Here is a 6,420-nt window from a genome sequence, read left to right as displayed (position 1 = left end):
TTGGGTGTCTTTTTGAATTATGGTTTTCTCTGGATATCTGCCCAGTAGTGGGATTGCTGGATCATATGGTAATTCTATTTTTAGTTTTTTAAGGAACCTCCATACTGTTCTCCATAGTGGCTGTATCAATTTACATTCCCACCAACAGTGCAAGAGGGTTCCCTTTTCTCTACACCCTTTCCAGCATTTGTTGTTTGTAGATTTTCTGATGATGCCCATTCTAACTGGTGTGAGGTGATACCTCATTGTAGTTTTGATTTGCATTTCTGTAATAATTAGTGATGTTGAGAAGCTTTTCATGTGCTTCTTGGCCATCTGGATGTCTTCTTTGGAGAAATGTCTATTTAGGTCTTCTGCCCATTTTGGGATTGGGTTGTTTGTTTCTTTGATATTGAGCTGCATGAGCTGTTTATATATTTTGGAGATTAATCCTTTGTCCGCTGATTCGTTTGCAAATATTTTGTCCCATTCTGAGGGTTTTTTCGTCTTGTTTATGGTTTCCTTTGCTGTGCAAAAGCTTTGACGTTTCATCAGGTCCCATTTGTTTATTTTTGTTTTTATTTCCATTACTCTAGGAGGTGGATCAAAAAAGATCTTGCTGTGATTTATGTCAAAGAGTGTTCTTCCAATGTTTTCCTCTAAGAGTTTCAGAGTGTCCGGTCTTACATTTAGGTCTCGAATCCATTTTGAGTTTATTTTTGTGTATGGTGTTAGGGAGTGTTCTAATTTCATTCTTTTACATGTAGCTGTCCAGTTTTCCCAGCACCACTTATTGAAGAGACTGTCTTTTCTCCATTGTATATCTTTGCCTCCTTTGTCATAGATTAGTTGACCATAGGTGCATGGGTTTATCTCTGGGCTTTCTATCTTGTTCCATTGACCTATGTTTCTGTTTTTGTGCCAGTACCATATTGTCTTGATTACTGTAGCTTTGTAGTATAGTCTGAAGTCAGGGAGTCTGATTCCTCCAGCTCCGTTTTTTTCCTTCAAGACTGCTTTGGCTATTCGGGGTCTTTTGTGTCTCCCTACAAATTTTAAGATGATTTGTTCTAGTCCCGTAAAAAATGCCATTGGTAATTTGATAGGGATTGCATTGAATCTGTAGATTGCTTTGGGTAGTATAGTCATTTTCACAGTATTGGTTCTTCCAATCCAAGAACATGGTATATCTCTCTGTCTGTTGGTATCATCTTTAATTTCTTTCAACTTTGTTCTTTTAAATGCAGTTGTGATAGTAAAACAAAGTCCTTTATTGATGAATATTTAAGTTGATTATAAATCTTTTGCTCTTATCAACAATAGTAAAATAATTTGTGCCTAGCTCATTTCACATGTATGTAACTCTACCTGTAGGATAAGTTCCTAGAAGTGGAATTTCTGAGTTAAAATATTTTTGCATTTGTAATTTTGATACAAATTGCCAATTTGCCCTTCATAGAATTTTATTTAATCAGACACTACCATAAATCATGTAAGATAAAGCCTACCCCTTACCAACATTGTCATCAAACTTAAAAATGAGGTTAAACATCTTTCCTTTAGAGACATTTGTATTTCTTTTTCTGGGAACTGCCTGTTTATATCTTTCCCTCTTTGTATGTTAAGAAAATTAGCCCTTGCCTAGAGATCAGTTGCAAATACTTGACCCATGTGATTATTTGCCTTTTAACTTTGATTATGGTGATTTTTGCCATGCAGAAAAAAATTTTAATTTATATAGTTAAATTTTATAGCTTCTAGATTTCTTACATGTTTTGAGATGGGGATCAGTTTTTTTTTTCCCCAGGTGGCTACCCATTGACCCAACTCAATTTATTGAATAATCCATATTTTCCTCCACTGACTTGAGGTGCTACCTTTATCACATATTAAATTCCATATATATTTAGGTTTATTTTTGGAATTTCTATTCTGTTTCATTGAATTATCTGTCAACTCATTTGCCAGTACCATAGTGTCTTATTTATTGCATGTTTATAATGTATTTTAATATGTTAGAGGGCTTATCTCCTTTCATTATCCCTTTCTCAGAAATTTCCTGGTTATTCTTACTTGTTCAGTTCATTTAAAAAAATAAGCCTGTGAGATTGTTAAATTTATAGATTAACTTAAGGAGAATTGACATCTTTATGATGTCGATTCTCCTTACCCCAGTGTATGGTGTGTCTTGTTCAAGTATTCTTATGTGTCACTCACAAGTATTTTAAAGTTTTCTTCACATAGATCTTGCACATTTCTTATATTTATTGCTAGGCATTTTACCTTCTTCTGGTGGCCATTGTAATTGAGTATATCTTTCAGTAAATCTCATTGGTGGTTGTTTGTATACATAAAAGCTATTTTAATTATGTACCCAGACAATGTACTGAATTTGCTTATTCTCTGTATTAGTTTTTCAGTTGATTATCTTGGAGTTTCCAGGTGTTCAATCATGTCTGCAAATATTGCTAATTTTACCTCCTCCTTTCCAATTTTTAAACTGTATTTTCTTTTGTCTGGCTGCATTGCATGCATGTATGTATTAGTTTCTTTGTTTTTGTCTTTCATAATTCATTAATTTCTGCATTTCTTTCCTTCTGTTTTTGTTTGATTTACTTGTTATTTCTCATACTTTTTCAGTTGGATGTTAATTTTCTTCTGAGCACTGTTTTAGCTTTATTCTGGAGTCCCTGGTGTGTAGAATTTTCATGATAGTGATTTTGTACATACTCTTGAAATTTTGGTTTGGACTTCTTATTTAATCCAAGAATTCTTTGAGATTTTTTTGGGAGGTCCTATTATATAGTTTTTGTTCATTGCACTTTCATGAGAGTATGTTTTCTACCTTAACTTTACTTTTTGAAATTGATTGTTTTCTTTATGGATTAATACATAGTCAAGTTTTGTGAAAGTTCACATTAGAGCTTAATATTATCAGAGAAAACTTAAGTATAGTTAATTATTAGTACACTATTTACTTGTACACAAGGGAAACCAGTAATGGATTAATTTCATCTAGCAAAGGCAAAAACGGGAATTTGTGTAGTTTGGAAACCATGGATTTTGTTTTTTGGGGGTGAGCTGCAGATTAGCTGGCAGCCAGCAGAGACCAGTCAAGGTCTCTGCTGGCTGAGACCTAAATTCTGATTTTAGGCACCTCGATGAGTCAAAAGAGAAAGCAGTCCCAGTTGTCTAAGCCTCTTTGGAAGACTGAGAGTTTTGCTGTTGGCATAGGTGACAGGCTTTGTCAGTGTCCTTTGTTATCCTATCCATCTTAGTTATGCCAGGTCTATACCATTTCCCTTCTCAGGATTTCTCAATATATGTCAGTTAAGTCTACCACAATATGTTAAGATTTTCTATATCTTATTTTTTAAATTACTGATCTCTCATGGACCAAGAGAGATGAATTACAGTTTCCCACTACCTATGTTTTTCTTTTTCCTTATATCCTCTGTAGATTTTATGTAATATTGTTGCAAGGTTATTTGATCCACAGATATTCATAACTGTTCGTTTTTATTGTGAATTGTAACCTTTAGCATTACAGAGTAACCCCCCCCCCCCCTTTTCCTGGTCTGGTTTAATGTGGGCCTGAATCCAGCCACATCTATTATTAAGATGTTGCTACTTGTTTGTTTCTAGTATCTCTTTACTCATCCTTCTATCTTCAACCCTTCTGAATCATTTTATTTTTGTTGTAGGTCTTTTATGTAGCACAGATTTGAGTTTTGCTTTGTGATTCAGTCTGAAATTCTTTTTCTCTAAATAGTTGAATTTAGCTCATTTACATTTATTAATTTGATATATATGGCCTTAGTTGTGTCATATTGTTATACTTTCTGTATTTATACCTTTTAAAGTATTTTACTATATAAACTCCTTGCTTTGTTTTCTGTGTGTAGGTTTCTGTGAGGTTTATATTTTAGTTTCCATAGTTATTTACGTTTGTAATACCCCCATTATACAATACCCTCAATGATCTATTTATTTAGCCAGACTTTCAGTATCTGTAATTCTCTTTTCTAAGTGATGATAGATTGATAAGCTAGACTTCATTAAAATTAAAAACTTTTGCTCTGCAAAAGACAGTGTCATGAGATTAAGAAGACAAGCCACAGACTGGGAGAAAATATTTGCAAAATACATCTAATAAAGGACTATTCTCCAAAATATACAACAACCTGATTAAAAAATGGGCTAAAGACCTTAACAGATACTTCACCAAAGAAGATTATACAGATGTCAAATAAGCATATGAGAAGATGTTCCACATCATTTGTCATCAGGGAAATGCAAATTAAAACCCACCTGTTAGAATGACCAAAATTCGGAACATTGACAACACCAAATGCTGGCAAGGATGTGGAGCAAGAGAACTCATTCATTGCTGGTGGGAATGCAAAATGCTACAGCCACTTTGGAATACAGTTTGGTAGTTTCTTACAAAGTAAACATACTCTTACCCTACGAACCAGCAGTCTCACTCCTTGGAGCTGAAAACTTATGTCTACAGTAAAACCTGCACATGGATGTTTATAGCAGCTTTATTCATAATTTCTGAAACTTGGAAGCAACCAGGATGTCCTTTGGTAGCTGAGTGGATAAATAACTTTGATCCACCCAGACAGTGGAATATTATTCAGCACTAAAACAAGCTACCAAGCCATGGAAAGACATGAAGGAAACTTAAATACATATTACTAAGTGAAAGAAGCCAATCTGAAAAGGCTACATACTGTAATGATCCCAACTATGTGACATTCTGGAAAATGCAAAAGTCCCGAGACAATAAAAAGATCAGTGGTTGCCAGTGGGTAGGGGGTGGGGAATGGCATGAGGAACAACGAATAGGTGGAGCACAGACTTTTAGTAGTGAAAATACACGATGGATAGATGCCGTTATACATTTATAATTGTATGCCATTGCACCTTTATACATTTATAATGGTGGTAATAGAATGTGCACCAAGAGTGAACCATAATGTAGACTATGGACTTTGGGTGACTGTGTCTCAGTGTAGGCTCATCAGCTTTAACAAGTGTCCCACTCTGGTGGGGGATGTTGGTAAAGGGGGAGGCTGTGCATGTGGGGGGCAGGGAGAAATCTCTGCATCTTCCTCAGTTTTGCTGTGAACCCAAAACTGCTCTTAAAAAAAAACTGTCATAGAAAATTTTAATTTAAAAAAAAGTGGCAGTGGGTCAGGGATGAGAGGTATCTTCATAGGGAGCAGGAGCCTGGTCTTGATGCTTTCAACTGACTGTACTTATTAATTAAAAAAATTTTTTTTAATCTAAGAGATTTTAAAATGAAAGTTGAGTGATCCCTTAACCAAGATAATTTTAAACTGAGCTCCGGACTATAACCATTCTACTACTTTAAGTGAGCTAGTCATATCAAGCTAAATGTAAGCTGCTTGAGGCTAGAGAGGTGGTAAGTCTATCACTATGTGCTTGACAAGGCCAGTTATTGATGAATATAAACTTATCACACGGGGCTCAGAATCACTTCAGTGTACAGCTACCTGCCCTGGTTTGGAATGCTTGTTGCTCTTTTTCTTAAATTCAGCCTTAAAGAACAGAGTATTAACTGACTCTCTTGAGGTGCCAGAATAAGCGACAGTACACAGAACTAATTAAAAAAATACTTCTGAGGGATATAAATTCCTAACCCACATGTACAAACCTGTTAAAAAATTTTACTCTTCAAAACAAATTTTATCTGCTAAATTTTAAGTTGAATTAAGTAGCAAATGATGCTTAAATGAACAGACCATTACTGTTGACCCTATTCCCTCTCACACCTTTGACCATTTTCTGCATCCCTACTTTTGAAATCAGATTTCAAATTTTCTGCAGCTTGCATTATTGTTTCATAAATTATACGCTGCAATTCTAACATTACTAACAACTGATTTTATGCTCAAACGTCCAAAAAGGCGGTGTCAAATATACTTTTGTTGGCTTTGGTGCTCAGTATGGAATACATAATGAATGGACAAATGTTTCCCACTACTATGGTTATATTCTCCATCTGGATAGCCTTTTCTTAGTAAGTATAATTCCAAGTCTGACTTACATAATATGGTTTAATGAAGCTGCAGAGATACATCAAATTTATATTTAAAACAAAACACCAAAACCATTTTACCAAAAACTAGTTTTATTTTAAAATTAAGTGCATAGCACTCATCTAATTCCATTGGTGTGGACTTCAGCACCATACTCGCTATTTGCAATTAATGTCATAACAGATACATTTTGGTTTGCAGTCTGTACTTTAGTGTTTATTTAGTGGACTTTGGTAAAGCCCTTTATGCATATCATTAATTTCTTCACAGTACATATTTAATGATGGTCCGGTAATCGCAAAAAACAAAAAAACCTACTTTAAAGACTAATCAATAAATTAAACAAAACAAAACCCACACCACTCCCCCA

Source organism: Eschrichtius robustus, chromosome 7 (assembly GCF_028021215.1).
Source record: "Eschrichtius robustus isolate mEscRob2 chromosome 7, mEscRob2.pri, whole genome shotgun sequence".
Classification (NCBI taxonomy): Eukaryota; Metazoa; Chordata; class Mammalia; order Artiodactyla; family Eschrichtiidae; genus Eschrichtius; species Eschrichtius robustus.
Note: the sequence above shows the minus strand (reverse complement) of the source record.